Source organism: Dioscorea cayenensis, chromosome 4 (genome assembly GCF_009730915.1).
Source record: "Dioscorea cayenensis subsp. rotundata cultivar TDr96_F1 chromosome 4, TDr96_F1_v2_PseudoChromosome.rev07_lg8_w22 25.fasta, whole genome shotgun sequence".
NCBI lineage: Eukaryota > Viridiplantae > Streptophyta > Magnoliopsida > Dioscoreales > Dioscoreaceae > Dioscorea > Dioscorea cayenensis.
Window position 1 is genome coordinate 18300519 of NC_052474.1, and position 21551 is coordinate 18322069.

Consider the following 21551-nt stretch of genomic DNA (forward strand, 5'->3'; position numbering starts at 1 on the left):
TCAGACCTCAACGATCTCTGTCCGAAGCACTCCCAAAGCAATCTCGAGCCTCTCAAATCAATCATGGGCTCGAGATGGTGAAAACATGCGTACTGGGCTGGATCCTCTACCACAGGAGGTGCCTCCGTCTCCATCGGTGCCGGCTGAGGCTCAGGGGTAGGTGTAGAAGCACTGGCGTCATCATTATCCCCCTCAGCTATCTCTGGAGCTGGCATAATCAAGGCATAAACTCCAAATCAGATCCTGCGAACCATCCCCATCAGGCGAAACGTCTCTATGCCCAAAGGCACAGGTATACTCGCCTTGTTGATCCCCCGAATCGAGGTCAAAAGACCCATACCCATAACCAATCTCATGATGTATGGACCAGAGAAGATCACTCCCAATCTAGTGTACTACCACTGATGTCGTATATACTCCGTGACAATGTGTCCCAAATGGATCGGTGTGTGCTGAACCATCGAATACAGATACAACAGATCCTGCAGGCTCATGACGCCGGTGCTGTCACCACGGCCATTTACCGACCTACTCATAACAGCATAGAAATATCGATACGCAGGTCGGGAAATGCACGTGGCCTTCGACACCCCTGGCTCATACTGGCCCTGTCCACATAACACTCCATACGCCCTATACGGAGTCAAAGCACCCAGATAATCTATCAGTAACTGTGCGTACTCCTTAGTACCCGTAAACGCCTCCTCATACAACCCTAGTCTGATCAAAAAACTGTGTTGCACTCATGCTATAGTGATCCCCCAGCGCTCTGAACTATATAGCGGTGTCGCTATTAAAACTATCATACACACGGTTAAACTCAAATGAGGATAACACGTCAAGTGTAAGTGTACGGATGGCGGGCTCTCTGATCGTCAATAACTATCCCCAACCTCTGACTGATACCAACTCATCTACTTCATCCACTAACTTTCCTCCTTGCTGTATATCTCGTAATATGCTTGTGTCCAGGATATGAGCTTGTACGAATCTAAGTCTCGACAAACGCACAAAACCAGCCTGATGCTCAGGGATAGTGAATCTCATACTCTCGGACTCTGAAGATGACTCACGCGGCCGTTTATCCGCTTGCTCCTTTGATAGAGGTGCCATGATCTACAAAATTTAAAAGAAAATTGATCAAACAAGCTAAATAAGTAGTGCTGTAGAAATCCAGACGGTCATGTGAAATTTCCGCACGCCCATATGGATCCACGGGGCGTGAAAAACACACGGTCGTGCTTCAAAAATCCAACAATACACCATTTAATTACTTTTAACTTCGTTCTAAACACGCAAAACCTTTCTAATTGTAGAAACGAAACAATATTAACTAGTTTCATTGATTAAAATCAAGAATTGATGAAGAAAACAAAGAGATAGGGCTTACCGATGAGTTGAAATGAAAAAGAAACTTGAATTGGCTGGAAAACCCAATGAAAATCTCTCCAAAATGGCAGTACGAAGTCGGGAAGAAGTGTGAATGTGCTCTCAGGTGAATAGGGAGTGCGGAAAAGAAAAGAAACGATGATCCTTTGAAAAGGACTCACGCCTCTTGTCGTTTTGCGCATCCACACGGGCGTGTGGAAATTACCCACGCCTGTGGGCCTCTATAAGAGAGCCTCACAGGGGCAGATGCACGCCCCTGTGCACTCTCGGGAAAACACTCATTGTCTCTGAATACAACCTCACGGGCGTGCAGAAAATACCCAAGCCCGTACGCCCGACCCATAAGGGCAGCCGCACGCCACTATGGCTTCTCTGTCCAACTGAGAGAATCATCAAAGTGTTTCGCACGCCCGTGTGAAAATTATTCATGGGCGTGGACATTTACAGGCCCAACTCACAGGGGCGAACGCATGCCCATGTGTCTTCTTGGGATGGAGAGAGCTCTTCTGCAAAGATCTGCACGGGCGTGCGAAAAATACCCACACCCGTGCATTTGTCACAGGTTCACCTACAGGGGCGAGTCCACACCCCTGTGCGTTCTCGGGATAATTTGCTAAGTCTATGTATGAAAATGCATGCCTGTACTGAAATTACCCATGGGCGTGCGGAAATCACAAGGTCACGCACTGGGGCGAGTCCATGCCCCTGTGTATTCTCTTGATGAGCTAGCAGTACAAATCCACGGTCATGCGGAAATTCCACATGCCCGTGCGTTTTCTCTTGATGCCTTAAAAACTCTGCAGGCTCTGCATAAAATTTCTGAACATGTTTACACACTAAGAGCCTGCCCTATTATGCAAACTAAAACCAATGAAAAACATGAGAAACTAGCTCAAGTGACCAAAACTTTGCCAAATCCACATGAAAACACACGATGACATTGAAAATCATAGAAAAAAAAATCTAAAAATCAAGTCACCAACACTCAACACTTTATTCATGCAAACACTAAACTACTCAACTAAGAAAATAGTAAACACTTGGGTTGTCTCCCAAGAAGTGCTTGTTTAACGTCACTAAGCTTGACGTACCTTGTCTTACCTCACGGGGGTTCATAGATGAAGGTTTCCCTCTTACCCATGACTTGAAAGCATGATGAGCAAAGTCTCTTGAAGGTAGAGGGTGAATTATCGGGCTTGGGACCACCTAACAAAGGTTCATCCATTTGTTCAATTCACACCCATCTCCAATAGCCTTGCAGCATTTCCGGTGGTGTCTCCTAGCCCTCTTCATCTTTTGGAGCACCTTCTTCATGATTCCCTGGAGTAGATGGTAATTCTTCTATTGGACCAAGCATCATTACTTCTTCATTGTCCATATCTTGGTCGAGCAAACCCTCGTATGGATCTGGGTTGAACATTTCCTCCATGTATTCATCAAAAATCTCATTAGTAGTATCTAGAAAATACAAAGTATCATCAAAATCGAGAGAATGCCGCATGGCTTCGGCAAGGCAGTATGTGAGCTTATCATCTCCAACCCTCAGTGTCAGCTTCCCCACCGTCCATGTCAATTAATGCCTTAGAAGTGCGTAAGAACGATCTCCCAAGTATCAAAGGTACATCCTCATCCTCATCGACATCTAACACTACAAAGTCAACCGGAAAAAAATGTACTTGACCACCTTGACAAGTACGTCTTCAATGATGCCCCTCGAATGTCTCACTGTTCGGTCCACCAATTGCAAAGTCATCCGAGTGGGCCTAGGCTCTCCCAAGCCTAGCTTCTGAAAGAAGGTGTATTGCATGACGTTGATACTGGCCCCTGAGTCAGCCAATGCTATTTCTTCACCGAAATTGTGAATGTTACACGGAATGATGAAGCTTCCAGGGTCTTTCTTCTTGTTCGACATATTCTTTTGCAACACTGATGAGCAAGAAGCATCTAAGATCACTTAAGCACTCTCCTCCAACTTCCTCTTGTTAGTCAACAAGTCCTTCAAGAATTTTTCGTACTTAGGCATTTGAGCCAATGCCTCAACCAAAGGAATATTGATGTGAAATTGCTTGAACAAACTCAGGAACTTCTTGTATTGTTCATCCCTTTGGTCATTCTTCAATTTAGAGGCATAAGGGATTCTTGGCTCGAAAGGTGGGGGTGCCACCTACTTCTCTTTGCTTGTTCCCTCCTCGACCTCTATGACCTTGGGTGCATGTTCATTGGGCTTCTCACTCGGAAGCCCACCTTCAACCTCACGACCACTTCTCAAACTGATCTCCTTCACATGCTCTCTAGGATTGTTCTCGGTATTACTCAAAGAACCTACCTTGTGGTCTCTCCAATAAAGACTTCACAATTTGTTCCACTTGATTTTCAAGATTGTGCAAAGAAGCGGTGTGGTTATGAAGTGTAGCCTCAACTAATTGAAACCTTGTATCCAAAGATTGTATAAACCTAGTCAAAGCCTTCTCCAAATAGGTCATTCGGGTCTCCAAACCTGAAACTTGGTTCTCCATGTTTAGGGCTTGTTGTTGTTAGAAACCCGGTGGTGCCATGGCCTTTTGTGGACCTTGGTTGCTCCATGAGAAATTGGGATGACTCTTCCTACCCAGATTATAGGTATTGCTATATGGATTCCCTTGGTTCCTCATTGCATTACCCACAAAATCTACCTTCTCAACTGAAGAAGCATCACTAATGGAAATCGGGCAATCAGAGGGAGCATATCCTCCACCACACCCAGTGAAAGTAGTGATGGCCGCCACTCTATTCGAAGTTAGAAGATCTAACTTCTTTCTTACCGATTCCACTTGAGCCACCAATGAAGTTACTGCATCTATTTCATGGAGCCCGGGTGCCTTTTTTCTTTCCCGTGCATTTCACTGATAACTATTCATGGCCATGTCTTCCACTAACTAGCGGGCTTCTTCCAGGGTTTTATTCCCCATTGTACCTCCTACGGTGGTATCTAACAATTGCCTTGTACTCGGATTCAACCCATTGTAGAAAGTCTGAATAATCATCCACTCGGAAAATCCATGCTGTGGGCACCTCCCAAGAAGATCCTTGAAGCACTCCCATGTCTCAAACAATGACTCCAACTCCATCTGTACAAATGACAAAATCTCATTGCGAAGCTTGGCCGACTTCCCCAGAGGAAAGTATCTAGCAAGAAAAGCTTCGACCATCTCATTCCACGTCGTGATGGAGGCCTTGGGCAAAGAATGTAGCCACTGCTTGGCTCTTCCCTTGAGAGAGAAGGGGAAAGCGCTTAATCTGATAGCATCATTCGATACACCATTAATCTTTAACATATCTCAAACTTCCAAGAAGTTTTCTATATGGTTGTTTGGATCATTATTAGCCAAACCATTGAACTGCATTATTTTTTGAATCATTTGGATTATTGCCTGCTTTAGCTCGAAATTCTGAGCTCGAAATTCTTCCTCGATTGTGTGCCCAAAACTGAGGATCTAGCATAATCAGAAAGTGTCCTCTGTTGCTCATTCTGTTTTGCCATATTATCTGACCCTTCCACTTCTATCTTAGCTTGATTAGACGGTTCATGCACAAGTTCCTTTCCCCTTCTTCTGAGTGTACGTTCAAGTTCAGGATCTCCATCAATCAACATCAAAGGGTTCCCTCAGAACTTAACCTGGAGCTGCACCAAAAGCAAGAAAACAAAATCCGAACGATGATAGAAAAGAAGATGTGAAATAGAATGAATGAATGAAGAGCTAAGAAAAAAAAACGCAAAGTATCTCTAAATGCCTACTCCACGGCAACAGTGCCAAAAACTTGACAACGCCACTTGCGTATATGCCGCAAGTGCACGGGTTTGTCGAAGTAATAAATCTTAGATGAGTGGGTATCGTATCCATAGAGAGTAAGGAATAATAACACTTAAATTGTTTCTTAACTAAATGAAAAGTGAATATTGATTTGTGTGACAAAATGTGATGTAACAAAAGTAAAAGAAACAAGAGAGAGGGTGCAAGTAAAGGGGAGGTAAGACAATCGATATAAGTGGGGTACCCGGATATTGTTCCGCCTAGGACAATTGTTTTAAGCACAAAAACCCTCTATTATGCTTTCTAACTAATGCATTAATGAGTCATGGAGATCCTTAAATACATGGTGACAAATCTATGATCAACCATGCCTAACTCTATACATGTCTTGGAGGAGAAATTGAATAATTTCTCAACCTCACACTCGTATAGAATCACAATGAGTTCTAAAAATTCCAAGTGATAAATCCTCTTCCTAGATGCAGACCTAACCCTTTGATCCAGTTGGAAGGTCCCTAGCCACAATTAAGCCCTAGGTGCTAAAATCACTTCAACGCTTCACTCTGTTGCCCCTGCAACTAAGCCCCAGCGGAAGATCATCCCTTAGCATATTCACTCTACTATGACCTCAAAGAGCTCAAGGAAATGGAGGTAGAATAAATCACACCGGAGAGGAAAGGGGACGCTCCGCTACCTCTCGACTCACCCTCTCAACCCTCTCCAATCTAGCTTTGTATAACTCTCGTGGTGTGTCACTCACTCACAAGAGTTACCAACAAGAACTCTCAACCCTAGTGTCACTCTAAGGAAGTATTCAAACAATCAAGAATATAAGATTGGAACACAAATAAAACATCAATTAATTAAAAGCATAATAAAAAGGTTCAATAAAACGAATACATCCTAGGATTCACAAATATCCAAGTACCCACTAGGGGGTTTAGCTCTCCATAGAGCTAATTACAATCAATGATATCAAATGTAAAAGCAAAGAATCCATAGAAAACCCCCCTCGATAGTCATGGTGATCGTCTTGTGGAGAGTCCTCTCCTCGTCCAAGGGTCCCTTTGTCCGGCCTAGGATACACCTCACCGGATCGGTGCCGATAAAAGCTCTCCCACTAACCTTCTTCCAAACGGAGCGCAATCTCAGAGCAGTAGAACATCTCAGAGCAGTAGAAGCTCTCCCTTTGTCCTCCCAGAACCCTAATCACAGCCTTCTCTCAAGTTGAGGAAAAGATGGAGAATAGAATAATGAAATCAGGGCTAAAATCGGCCTTAAATAGGGCTGGAATCGGGAATCCACACGCCCATGTGAGCGCCCCTGTGGATTTTTCACACGGGCGTGTGGATTCTCTGTTTTACTCCTTCAACCGACTATGAATAGTACCTGCTGCAGTATTTGTCACAATACCGTGCTACAGTAATGGCTCGAAACACTCCCGGATCCATGCCTTCATCTAGGTAACATAAACGGGCACACGTTTACGCCGTAAATCGCTATGCTTCTTCAATAAACGGACATATTGGTGGAGATCTTGTTATATATGCACAAGCCGGAATGCTTGAATGTGACTGCCCTTATGGCCTTCCAAATCATTGTGTTAACTTGAATACAAGGAGGTTGGCACACATTCTCGCATCTTGGACATGACTTATGTCTTCGTATTTGAACCTTCTCAAAATTTCCTCCAAATGGTGCATTCACGATCTACATTAGCTTTTTTCTCTAACATTCTGCTTCACAACCCTATATGCATGAAAGTAACATAAATGCACACATATTAGCGTTAAAACCCGATAAAAGAAATGCTTATCATAAGGAAAGAACACTTCGCATTCTTATCACACAAGCACTTATCATCCTACCTCCATTTCCTCGAGTTCTTTGTGTCATAGTAGAATGAATGGGCTAAGGGATGACCTTCCACTGGGGCTTAGTTGCAGAGGCAACGGAGTGAAGCGTTGAAGTGATTTTAGCACCTAGGGTTTAATTGTGACTAGGGACCTTCCGCTTGGACCAAAGGGTTAGGTCTACATCTAGGAAGAGGATTTATCACTTGGAATCCCTAGAACTCATTGTGATTCTGTACGAGTGCGAGGTGTTGAGATTGTTCAATTTCTCCTCTGGGACATGTATAGAGTCAAGCATGGTTGACCTTAAATTTGGGACCATGTATTGAATGATCTACACGACTCATTAATTCATTAGTTAGGAAGCATAATAGAGGGTTTTGCACTTGAAATGATTGTCCTAGGCAGAATAATATCTAAGTACCCCATTGACAAGATCCCCTTGTGTATATCCCGCAAGTGCACGGGTTTGTCGAAGTAATAATCCCTGATGAGCGGGTATTGTATCCACAGGGAGTAGGGATTAAAAACACTCAATTCGCTTCTTTGCTATGTAAAAGATGAATAGTGATATATGTGACAATGATTCAATTCTCAAAAGTAAAAACAACAAGTAAGAGAGCACAAGTAAAGGAGAAGGTAAGGCAATCAATAAAGATGAGGTACCGGGATATTGCTCCGCCTAGGACAATCACTTCAAGTGCAAGAACCCTCTATTATGCTTCCTAATCAATGCAAGTGAATCGTGGAAATCCTTAATTATATAGTCCCAAATCTAAGGTCAACTATGCCTAACTCTATACATGTCCTGGAGGAGAGATTGAATAACCTCTCAACCTCGCACTCGCATAGAATTGCAATAAGTTCTAGGGATTCCAAGTGATAAATCTCTTCCTAATTGTAGACCTAACCCTTTGGTCAATGTGGAAGGTCCCTAACCACAATTAAGCCCTAGATACTAAGATCACTTCAACCCTTCACTCCATTGCACCCGCAACTAAGCCCTAGTGGAAGGTCATCCCTTAGACCATTCACTCTATTGTAGCTGCAAAGAACTCGAGGAACGGAGGTAGAATCTAACACATCAGAGGAGAAAGGGGATGCTCCTATACCTCTCGACTCATCCTCTCAACCCTCGCCAACCTAGCTTTGTCTAACACTCGTGGTGTGTCACTCACTCACAAGGTTACCAACAAGAACTCTCAACCCTAGCGTCACTCTAGGGGAGTATTCACACAATCAAGCATTCAAAGTTGGAACTCACAATAAACATCAATTAATTGAAAGCATAATAAATAGATTCAAAGAAATGAATAGATCCTAGGGTTCACAAATACCCAAGTATCCACTAAGGGTTTAGCTCTCCATGGAGCTAAGTACAATCAAAGAAATAGAATGTAAAAGCAATGAATCCATAAAAAAACCCCTTGATAGTCGTGTCGATGGTCTTGTGGTAAGTCCTCTACTCGTCGTCCAAACATCCCCTTGTCCGGTATAGGATATGCCTCGACAGAAGCTCCCCTACCAACCTTCTTCTAAAGGGATAACGATGTCGGAGCCGTAGAACCTCTCCAAAATCCTAGACAATACCTCTAAAAACCCTAGCCGAAACCCTCTCTCAAGTTAGGGAAAAGATGGAGAAAAGAATACTGAAATCGGGGCTGAATCAGCTTTAAATAGGGCTGGAATCGGGGATCCACACGACCCTGTGGACGCCCTGTGGATTTTTCACACGGGCCTGTGGAATTTCCACATGCCCGTGTGGATTCTCTATTATGCAGTTTTCTCGGCCGGCTGTGAAAAGTGCTGCTACAGTACTTTGCTACAATACTCTGCTATAGTATCCGGCCTGAAATACTTCCTGAATCCATACTTTCATCGAGGTAACGCAAACGGGCACACGTTGACGTCGTGGATCGCTTTGCTTCTTCAATGATGGAATAGTTGGTGGAGATCTTGTTCTATATGCATAAGTCGGAATGCTTGAGTATGACTGCCCTTGTGCCCCTCCAAATGGTTGTGCTAACTCAGATACGAGGAGGTTGGCACACACTCTATCATTTCACACCCGACCTATGTCTTCGCGTTTGAACCTTAGCAAGATTTCCTCCAAAATCATTGCATTATGATCCACATTGGTTCTTTCCTTCATAATCGGCCTCACAACCCTACCTGCATAAAAGTAACATAAAAGTAACATAAAAACACACATATTAGTGTAAAAACCCAAGAAAGGTAATGCTTAACATAAGGAAAGAATGCTTCGCATTCATATCGCACAAACACTTATCACCCATTTATATCAATTGCCTTACCTCCCCTTTACTTGTACTTCTCTTTCTTGTCTCTTTTATTCTTGTTTACATTACATCTTGTTAACAAAATCATTATTCATCCTTCAATTGGTTTAGAAACAATTTAAGTATTTTTATTCGCTACTCCCTGTGGATACGATACCCACTCACCTGGGATTTTATTACTCGACAAACCCGTGCACTTGTGGGACATAAGCAAGGGGTGTTGTCATTTACACATCCTCTAAGGTAGCCCTTTCCGAAGCGGCCGCTAAGGTGGCTTTCACATTTTCGAGGTGGTAGCTCTTTCTTATGGGGTGGTAGCTTTCACTTATCCCATGAGATTGCTCTTCCTCTCATTAGGGCATAACTAGTATCCAACTTATGAGAGTAGCTTCATACTTCATAGGTGGTAGCTCTTTCTACCCCAAATGCACAACTAAACCATATAATTTCTTTATTTTCTCTTTTCCAAAATTTGTTTCTAGCAAAATAGAACAAGTTCCAACGGGTTATGCAGCACACATGGCCCACATTGGTCGTGTCCATGACTAGTTCTCAATTCCCATAATGACAAGACCATTTGCACGCATGCATAAGGGGTTCAGTGAAGCTCAATAAAAACAAAAACAACTCAAGTATATAAAAGATTAAGCAATGAAATACAACTCGAAAAAAAATAAAAGATAAACTCAGAAGAAGGATCCTTTATGAGTGCAGAAGTACAAAATAAAATGCTAAATTAAAAAAAATATAAAGGTAAAGTAAAGCAAAGAGGCATCAAACGTCGGTGTCATCCTGTGTCGGCTCTGTTGCGGCTGGTGGTGGTGGTGGACTAGGTGGATCGATTGGCGCATGAACCGGTGATGATGGTCTTGGAGGAGCCAGGGAGGTCTGGGTTCGCAGCACAAATGGTGATCTCGCGTCTCGCTCTATCAACTGCTGTAAAATTTCCAAACACGGCAGAACTGAGTGTGTTGTATGGTCTGTGTCGCGCGGACCTCCGCAATCTCAGTCTGGAGTACACCTATAGCACTCTCGAGCCTCTCAAAATGATCGTAGGCTCGAGATGGAGAAAATATGCGCACTGGGGCAGATCCTGTGCTGTAGTTGTCTCCTTGGCCTCTGTGTGCTCTGGCTGCGACATAGGAGCAGCCTGAGGAACCTCCACTGTGTCATCTCTGTCCTCACTATCTTTAGTGTAGGTGTATTCAACACATACACTCCTGACTGACACCTGCAAACCATCCCCATCAATCTCATAGTTTCTATGCCCAGGGGAGCAGGTATAGTCACCTTCTCAGCCCCTCGGATCACATTAAGTAAGCCCATACTGATGGCTAACCTCATGATATAGGGACCAGAGAAGAGGGCACTAATCCTGGCATACTGCCCATGATGTCCCAAATGTAGCGGTGTGCTCTATACCATAGAGTATAGGTATAGCGGCTCCTCTTGGTAAAGCACACAAGTACTATTACCATGCCCGTTCATTGACCTGCTTAGAATAGCGTGAATGTATCTGTAACTCAGCCAGGAGAGGCAGGTGGCCTTGGAAACCCCGGGCTCATATTGCCCCTGTCCACACAATGCACTGTATGTGAGATGCGGCGTCAAACTCCTAAGATAATCTATGGGCAACTACTCATACTCCTCAGTCTCTATGTATGCCGCATCATATAACTCTATCCATATCGAAAGCTATGGTACTGTCTGAGGTCTCGAAACTGTATAGCTCCTATACTGTCAAAACTTGATTATGACCGATCAAACTCGAACGATGATAAAATCTTGAGTGTCATATAGCTATATCCAGATCAAAAATTGAGTCACACTAAACGGCCCCAACTACCAACCGCAAGCATATCCTCTATCTCGTCCACCATATCACCTGCCATCTGGATCTCTCTCAAAGTGTCTATGTCAGGAAAATATGACTGCCCAAAATGTAACTTTGACAACCTCTCAGTGTGAGTCTGGTGCTCGGGAATCATGAAGTCCATGCATTCGGTCTCAGGCCATGACTCTCGGGGGTGCTTTCCATCATGCTTCTTTGATCTGGGGGCCATATATGCAAAATTAAAATATAAAATCGATCAAAAGCATTCAAAAATTAATTCTACAAAATTCCACACGGTTGTGTGGAATTTCCACAAGCCCATGTATATCCACGGGGCATGAAAACCGCAAGGCCACACCACACTAAACCAAACATACACCTTTGTATCATTTCTAACTTGTTCTAAGTATGCATAAACCTTATATATATATAAATCAAGCAACATTCATCATTTTAATCGATTAAAATCAATTTATGGCAAAGAAAAGAGGAATTGAGGGTTTACCAACAGCTGAAGATAAAAACCTTTGAATTCGGCCGAAAATTCAAGTACAACACCTCTAGATCAACTGTGCTAATCAGGAGAGTAGTGGAGAGTGTTCTCTGAGTGATTAGGAGTGTAAGAATAAATAAATCTAATGGGCTTTTAAAGAAATCCCACGGCTTTTGCGTTTCTGTACATTCACACGGGCGTGTGGAAATTACCCACACCCATGTGACTCCATAGGAAAGACCCACAGGGGGAAGGTACACACCCCTGTGCGCTCTTAAGGAAACTTTCTTTGCCTATTTACGCAACCACTTGGGCATGCGGAAATTCCCCACACCCGTGCAGCAGACCTATAAGGGAATCTCCATGCCCCTGTGGCTCCTTTGTGCAACCGAGAAAATTCTATAAGTATTTCCCACGCGCATGCGGAATTTCCACATGGGCGTGGAACTTCACAGGGCCCGTTCACAATAGCAGATCCACGCTCTTGTGTATTCTCATGATGGAAGAGGGCTTTTTTGCACAGATCCGCAAGGGCATGTGGAAATTACCCACGCCCGTGCGTTTGTCACTGGGTCATCCACAGGGGCAAGTCCATGCCCCTGTGTCTTCTCGAGAAAATTTTCCAAGTCTCTACAAGAAGACACACACCCGTGCTGAAATTACCCAAGGGCATGCGACCATCACTAGATCATTCACAGGGGCGAATCCATGCCCCTGTGTGTTCTCTAGATGAGCTTCTCAATATAAACCCAGGGGCGTGTGGAAATTCAACACGCCCGTGCATTTTCTCTGGATGCCTTAGAAAACTGCAAACTCTATAAAAAATTCCTGAACCTATAAATACACTCAGAGCCTGCTTTTATCATGCAAAATACACTAGAGAAACATGCACAACCTGCTCAAATGATCAGAAACTTTGCCATACACATTTAAAACATAGCATGCACCAAAGATCCATGAGAAAATCTCAGCAATAGCATCTAAAAATCAGGATACCAACACTTAAAGCCTTATTCATGCAAACACTAAACTAAAAGCTAGAAAAAACAGTAAAGACTTGGGTTGCCTCCCAAGAAGTGCTTGTTTAATGTCACTTAGCTTGACGTACCTTGTCTTACCTCACGGGGGTTCATAGATGAAGGTTTCCCTCTTACCCATTGATAAGTGCTTGTGTGATAAGAATTTGAAGTGTTCTTTTCTTATGTTGAGCATTAGTTTTAGCAGGTTTAACCACTAATACATATGTATTTGTGTTTTTTTGTGCATGTAGGGTTGTGAAGCTAAGTATTGAGAAAAAAAGCCAAAAGTAGATTGTAAACGCATTGTTTGGTGGAATCTTGGAAGGAATAAACGGGAAGACACAAGTGGGAACTCCAAGATACGTGAATGTGTGCCAACCTCCATGAATTCAAGTCATTACAATGAGTTAGAGGGAGCACAAAGACAGTCACATTTGCGTATCCTAACTTGTGCATTGATAATAACACCTTCGCCAATGAAGCTTTCAATTGAAGAAGATGTGCGATCTTTGGCATAAACGTGTTCCTGTTTATGTTGCTTGGATGAAAAGTGTGGAATTGGGAGTGTTTTGCCGAGTTCTGTAGTAAGTTAGTGTAGCAAAATGCTATAGCAAGTATTGTAGCAGTTACAGTTCGCAGACCGGACGAATACAGGATTTGCAGAGAATCCACACGGGCATGCGGAAATTCCCCACGCCCGTGTGGAAATTCCACAAGCCCATGGGAAAAATCCAGAAGGGCGTGTGGATTTCCCGGTTCCAACCCTATTTAAGCCGTGATTCAGCATGATTTTTGGAAACATCTTTTCCCCTTTTCTCCAACTTTCGTCCATCTTTTAAGAGGCCATCGACTAGGGTTTAGAGAGGCTTTGGGCATGTCTTTGGAATGGTTCTAAGGATTAAACACCATGCTCCACTTGGAAGAAGGTTATTGGGGGAGCTTTCATCGGCACCGATCCGGTGAGGTGTGCCCTAGGAACGGACAAGGGGACCTTTGGAGAAGAGTTGGCTACTCCATAAGACCATCGACATGACTACCGAGGGGGTTTTCTCATGGAACACTTGTTTTTACTTTTGATTTCATTGTTGATTGTATTGTGCTCCATGGAGAGCTAAAACCCTCAGTGGGCGCTTGGATCTTGTAGACCCTAGGATGTTATTGGTTCATTGATATTTTATTATGCTTTCTTTAATTAATATTTCAATTGAGTTCCAATCTGAATGCTTGTTGAATGATTTCACCCTTAGAGTGACACTATGGTTGAGAGTCCATCTTGGTAACCATTGTAGATGAGTGACACACTATGAGGGTTAGACATTGCTTGATTGGAGAGGGTTGAGAGGGTGATTCGAGAGGTAGCAGAGCGTCCCATTTCTCCTCTAATGTGATTTATCCTATCTCTATTTCCTTGAGTTCTTTGTGGTCACAATAGAGTAAAGTTCTAGAGGATGAACTCCGCTGGTTCTTAGTTGTGTGAGCAACAGAGTGAAGCGTTAAAGTGACTCTAGTGTCTGGGGCGTAAATGTGACTAGGGGCCTTTTGCTTGGAGCAAATGGTTAGGTCTATACATAAGAAGAGGTGTTGAGACTGAGCGATTTCTCCGCCGGGACATAGTGTAGTGTTGGTCACGGTTGACCTTAGATTTGGGAACGTGTGCTTAAGGATTTCCATGACTCATTGAGCATTGATTAGGAAGTACAACAGCGGGTCTTGCACTTGAAATAGTAATCCTAGGGGAGCATTGTCCGAGTACCCCACTTCTATCGATTATCTTACCTCTCACTTACTTGTGCCTCTCATTCTTGTTTCTTTTATCTTTGTTGACATTACATTTTATTGACACTATCACTGTTCACTTTCACATGGTTAAATAGCAATTTTAGTATTTTTTCTCCCTACTCCCTGTGGATACGATACCCCACTCACCTGGGATTTATTACTCGACAAACCCATACACTTGCAGGGTCACACACATGGGGCATTGTCACCCATGACTTGGAAGCACGATGAACATAGTCTTTTGAAGGTAGAGGGAGAGTTGTTGAGCTTGTTACCACTTGAGGGTTCGTCGCCCTTGTTACATTCCCGCGCATTCCCAACAGCCTTAGGGCCTTTTTTGTGGCATTTTCTTGCTCACGTCATCTTCCAGAGCATCTTCTTCACAATCCCCAGAGTAGATGGTACCTTCTCCTCTAGACCAAGCATCATCAACTCCTCGTTCTCCACTTCTTGGTCTAGCAACCCCTCGTACGGGTCCGGATTCAATATTTCCAGCACATATTCATTCATTAGTTTCACCGGTAGTGTCAAAAAAATAGAGAGTATCATCAAAGTCAAGAGAATGTCGCATGGCTTCGGCGAGGCGGTATGTGAGCTTGTCATCTCCAACCCTCAGTGTCAACTTCCCGCTGTCCATGTCGATAAGTGCCTTGGAAGTGTGCAAGAAAGGCCTCCCAAGTATCAAAGGAACATCTACATCCTCATCGACATCCAACACTGCGAAGTCTATGTGAAATATGTACTTGTCCATCTTGACAAGCACGTCTTCAATGATGCTCCTCAGATACCTCACTATTCCGTCCACCAATTACAATGTCATCCGAGTGGGCCTAGGCTCTCCCAAGCCTAGCTTCTGAAAGAATGAGTTTGGCATGACGTTGATACTAGCCCCCAAATCCACCAATGCCATCTCTTCACCTAAATTGCCAATGTTGCACGGAATCACAAAGATTCTGGGGTCTTTCTTCTTCTTCAACATATTCTTTTGCAACACCGCCGAGCAAGAGGCATCTATGATCACCAATGCACTCTTCTCCAACTTCCTCTTGTTGGTCAAAAGGTCTTTCAAGAACTTGCCATACCGAGGCATTTGAGACAACACCTCCACAAAAGGAATGTTGATGTGCAATTGCTTAAATAGACCCAAGAACTTCTTTTCGTTGCTCATCATTTTGGTCATTCTTCAATCTTGAAGTATAAGGTATTCTTGGCTTGCAAGGTGAGGGTGCCATCTCCTTTTCTTTGTTGGCTCTCTCCTCAACCTCCATGACCTTGGATGCTTTAACATTGGTCTTCTCACTTGGAAGCCTACCCTCAACCTCACGACCACTTCTCAAAGTGATCACCTTCACATGTTCTCTTGGATTAGTCTCGGTATTGCTTGGCAAGCTTCCTTGTGGTCTCTCCGATAAAGACTTTGTGATTTTGCAATGAAGCGGTGTGGTTGCGAAGTGTAGCCTTGACCGATTGGGACCGTGTATCTGATGATTGCACAAATCAGGTCAAGGCTTTCTCTAGATCGGACATCTGGGTCTCCAAGCCTGAAACTCTTTTCTCCATGTTTGGCTCTTGTTGTTGTTGAAAACCCAGTGGTGCGGTGGCCTTTTGTTGCCCTTGGTTGTTCCATGAGAAATTAGGGTGATTCCTCTAACCCGAATTGTAGGTATTGCTATAAGGATTGCCTTAGTTTCTCATTGCATTACCCACATAGTCAACTTTCTCAACAGAGGATGTACCACCAATGGCTATCGGGCAATCGAATGGGGTATGTCCCCCTCCACATCCATCAGAACTCATTATGGCCGCCAATCTTAGAGAAGTTAGAGTGTCTAACTTCTTACTCAATGCTCCACTTGGGCCACCAACAATGTAATCGCATCTAACTCATGGATGCCGGCCACTTTCTTCTTCTCCCTAACATTCCATTGGTAGATGTTCAACCCCATTTCTTCAATTAATTGACGGGCTTCTCTGGTGGTCTTGCTACCTAAGGTACCTCCTGCTGCTGCATCAACTAGCTGTCATGTACTTGGGTTCAAACCATTATAAAAAGTCTGAATGATCATCCACTCTGGAAACCCATGTTGGGGATATTTTCCCTAGAAGTTCCTTGAACCTTTCCCATGACTCAAATAGAGACTCCAATTCCATTTGTACAAAGGACAAGATATCATTCCTAACCTTTGAAGATTTTCCAAGAGGGAAATAACAGGCAAGAAAAGCTTCTACCATCTCCTCCCATGTAGTGATCGATGCTCTAGGTTATGAGTGTAGCCACTACTTCGCTCTCCCCTTCAAGGAAAATGGGAAGGCTCTCAACTTGATGGCATTATCCGTAACACCATTGATCTTGAGTATAGCACACACTTCCAAGAAATTCTCTATGTGACTATTTAGATCCTCATCGACCAAACCATTGAACTGTGCGGACTGCTGTAACATGCGGATGAATGCCGGCTTTACCTCAAAATTCTGAGCTGTGATTAGGGGTTGCACAATGCTAGATTGTGTCACCAATACTGATGGTCTAGCATAATCAGAGAATGTTCTCTATCTGTTGTTCATTCTGTTCCGCTATGTTGTCAGACCCTTCAACTTCCACTTCAGCTAGATTTGACAGTTCTTGTACAGATTCTTCACCCCTTCTTCTGAGTGTACGTTCAAGTTTGGGATCACCTTCAATTAATATTTAAGGGTTCCCTTGGGTCATAACCTGGAGCTGCACCAAAATAAAGAAAACAAAATTAGAATAATGATAGAATAAGAAGATATGAAATACAATGAATGAATAAATAGCTAAGATAGCAAGTGCAAAGTATCTCTAAATGCCTACTCCCCAGCAATGGCGCCAAAAACTTGACAATGTCCCTTGCGTGTGACCCGTAAGTGCACGGGTTTATCGAAGTAATAAATCCCAAGTGAGTGCGGTATCATATCCACAGAGAGTAGGGAATAACAAAATACCTAAATTTCTACTTAACCAAGTGAATATGAATAATAATTATGTTGATAAGATGAGATGTAAACAGAAATAAAAGGAACAAGAATGAGTGGCACAAGTAAGTGAGAGATAAGGCAATCAATAGAATTGGAGTACTCAGACAATGCTCCCCCTAGGACTTATCCTTCAAGTGCAAGACCTACCATTATATTTCCTAATTAATGCTTAATGAGTCGTGGAAAACCTAAAGCACATGGTCCCAAACCAAAGGTTAACCATAACTAACCCTACACTATGTCCCGGTGGAGAAATCGCTCAGTCTCAACACCTCACACTGCACAAAGTTGCATAGAGTTCTAGGGATTCCAAGTGATAAATCCTATTCCTATGTGTAGATCGAACCCTTTGGTCCAGGCGAAAGCCCATAGTTACAATTAAGCCAAGATACTAAAGTCACTTCAACACTTCATTCTGTTGCTGGCGCAACTAAGCCACAACGGAGTTCATCCCTTAGCACTTCACTTTAGTGTAACCACAAAGAACTCTAGGAAATGGAGGTAGGATAAATCACACCGGAGGAGAAGGGGACGCTCTGCTACCTCTCGACTCACCCTCTCAACCCTCTCTAATCTGGGTTTGTCTAACCTTCAGGTGTATCACCCATCCACATAGATTACCAATATTGACTCTCAACCCTAGTGTCACTCTAAGGGAAAAATCATTCAACAAGTATTCAAGATTGGAACTCAGTTAAAAGCATCAATTAAGGAAATCTTCATGGAAGGTCAATGAAACAGTAACATCCTAGTGTTTATAAAATCCAAGTGCCCACTAGGGGGTTTAGCTCTCCATGGAGCATAATACAATCAACAATGAAATTGAAAGTAAAGATAAGCAATCTATAGGAAAACCCCCACGGTATTCATTTCGATGGTTTTGTGGAGTAGCCTTGTCTTTTCCAAAGGTCTCCCTTGTCCAGCCTAGGGCACACCTCGCTGGATCGATGCCGATGAAAGCTCCCCCAATAACCTTCTTCCAAGCAAAGCGCGGTGTTGAATCCGGAGAACCACTCCAAAGATGTGCCAAAAGCCTCCCAAACCCTAGCTGATGGCCTCTCAAAAGATGGAGAAAAGTTGGAAAGAAGGGGGAAAGAAGATCCCTAACATCAAGCTAAATCGTACCTTAAATAGGGCTGGAATCAGGCATCCACACGCCCCTGTGGATTTTCCACATGAGCTTATGGAATATCCACACAAGCGTTGATAATTTCCACACGCCCGCATGGATTCTCTTGAAATCTGATTTTTTGGCCGGCTGTGAACAATAACTGCTATAGTGCCTTGCTAAAGTGATTTGCTATAGTAACCTACTATAGTAACCCGCCGAAACGCTCCCAATTCCACACTTTTCATCAAGACAACATAAACGGGCACACTAGATCACAACTCTTCTTTAATCAAAAGCCTCGGTCATGAAAGATCTTGCTATCAATGCACAAGTCGAGATACGCAAATGTGACTACCTTCGTGCCCCTCCAACTTATTGTAATTGCTTGAATACATGGAGGTTGGTACACATTCACATATCTTAGAGCCCCACTTGTGTCTTCTCATTTGTTCCTTCCAAGATTCTGCCAAATAGTGCATTCACGATCTACTTTTGGCTTCTTTTCTCAAAACATAGCTTCACAACCCGACATGCGCAAAAAAACACAAATACACATGTATTAGCGCTTAAACTTGATATAAGTAATGCTCATTGTATGGAAAGAACACTTTGCATTCTTAACACACAAGCACTTATCATGCTTCCTTAAGGTGTCTCCGATAACGACTTCGCAATTTGCCCCACTTGATTCTCCTAATTGTGCAATGATGCGGTGTGGTTGCGAAGTGTGGCTTCAATCGATTGAAATCTTTGTATCCGATGATTGAATAAACTTGGTTAAAGCTTTCTATAAATTAGTCATCCAGCTTTCCAATCCTAAAACTTGGTTCCCCATATTTTGGGGCTTGTTGTTGTTGTTTGAAACCGAGTGGTGCCATTGTCTTTCTGTTGTCCTTGATTACTCCATGAAAGATTCTGATAGCTCATCGAACCCTAATTGCAGGTGTTGATATATGGATTGCCTTGGTTTCTCATTGAATTACCTACATTGCTATATGGATATCTAACTCCATAGAGAGCTAAACCTCTAGTGGGTACTTGGATTTGTGAACCCTAGGATGTATTTGTTTTATTAACCTTTTATTATGCTTTCGTTATTTGATGCTTTTAATTGAGTTCCAATCTTGAATGCATGTTGAATGATTTCTCCCTTAGAGTGACACTAGGGTTAAGAGTCAATATTGGTAATCTTTGTAGATGGGTGACACACCATGAGGATTAGACAAGGCAAGATTGGAGAGAGTTGAGAGAGTGAGTCAAGAGGTAGCGGAGTGTCTGCTTTTTCCTCCGGTGTGATTTATCCTACCTCCATATTCCAAGAGTTCTTTGCGGTCACAATAGAGTGAAGGGTTAAGGGATGAACTCCGCTGGAGCTTAGTTGCTACGAGCAATAAAGTGAAACGTTGAAGTGGCTTTAACACCTGGGCTAAATTGTGACTCGGGTCTTTCGCCTGCACCAAAAGGTTAGATCTGCATATAGGAATAGTGTTTATCACTTGGAATCCCTAGAGCTTCTTGCAACTTTACACTGTGAGGTGTTGAGACTGGTCGATTTCTCCGTCGGGACATAGTGTAGAGTTAGTCACGGTTGACCTTAGATTTGGGACCGTGTATTGTAGGATCTCCATGACTCATTAATGCATTAGTTAGAAAGCATAATAGTTGGTTTTGCACTTGAAACGATTATCCAAGATAGAACAGTACCCGAGTACCCTACTTTATATCGATTGTCTTTCCTCTCACTTATTTGTGCTTTTCTTTCTTGTTCTTTTATACTGTTTTACATCACACTTTATCAGCACAATCATTGTTCATCTTCACTTGGTTAAGTAGCAACTTAAGTATTTTTATTCCCTACTCCCTGTGGATATGATACCCCACTCTCTTGGGAATTTATTACTCGATGATAAGTGCTTGTGTGATAAGAATATGATGTGTTCTTTCCTTATGATGAGCATTACTTTTATTAGGTTTTAGTGCTAATATACGTGCATTTATGTTATTTTCATGCATATAGGGTTGTGAAGCCGAATGTTAGAGAAAGAAGCCAATGTAGATCGTGAATGCACCATTTGGAGGAAATCTTGAGAAGGATCAAACGCGAAAATATAAGTCGGGTTCGAGATGTGAGAATGTGTGCCAACCTCCTCGTATTCAAGTTAGCACAATGATTTGGAGGGGCACAAAGGCAGTCATATTCGAGTATCCTGGCTTGTCCATTGATAGCAAGATCTTCACTAATGAAGCTGTTTATTGAAGAAGCAAAGCGATCTACAAAGTAAATGTGTGCCCGTTTACGTTACCTCGATGAGAACATGGATTCAGGAGTATTTTGGGCTGGTATCCTAGCAGGTACTGTAGCAAACACTATAGCAATTCATTGTAGCAGGTATTGTTCACATCTTATAAGTGCTTGTGCGATAAGAATGCGAAATGTTCTTTCATTATGATGAGCATTACTTTTATCCGGTTTTAACACTAATATGGGTGTATTTATGTTACTTTCATATAGATAGGGTTGTGAGACTGAATATTAGAGAAAAGAAGCCAATGTTGATCGTAAATGCACCATTTGGAGGAAATCTTGAGAAGGTTCAAACGCGAAGACATAAGTCGGGTTCGAAATGCGGGAATGTGTGCTAACTTCCTCATATTCAAGTTAGCACAACGATTCGGAGGGGCACAAGGGCAGTCACATTCAAGCATTCCGGCTTGTACATGTATAACAAGATCTGCACTAACGTGTCTATTTTTTGAAGAAGCAAAGTGATCTACGGTGTAAACATGTGCCCATTTATGTTACCTCGATGAAAACATGGATTCGGGCGTGTAGAAAACATTGTAGCAGGATACTATAGCAAACACTGTAACAAATACTGTTCACAGCCGACCGAAGGAGTAATTCCACACGACCGTGGCAAAAATCCCCTGGGGCGCCCACATGGGCGTGTGGATTCCCGATTCTAGCTCTATTTAAAACCGATT

At 42.9% G+C, this 21551-nt stretch overlaps 1 non-coding gene and 1 pseudogene across 1 annotated transcript; one reads left to right on the forward strand and one right to left on the reverse strand.

The window, feature by feature from the left end:
* Positions 1-395: 395 nt before the first annotated feature.
* Positions 396-21551, reverse strand: part of LOC120258733 — a 46894-nt pseudogene continuing 25738 nt past the window's right edge.
* Positions 4423-4529, forward strand: LOC120259694. Its single transcript, XR_005536250.1, has one exon. It is a non-coding gene; the product is annotated as a small nucleolar RNA R71 (small nucleolar RNA).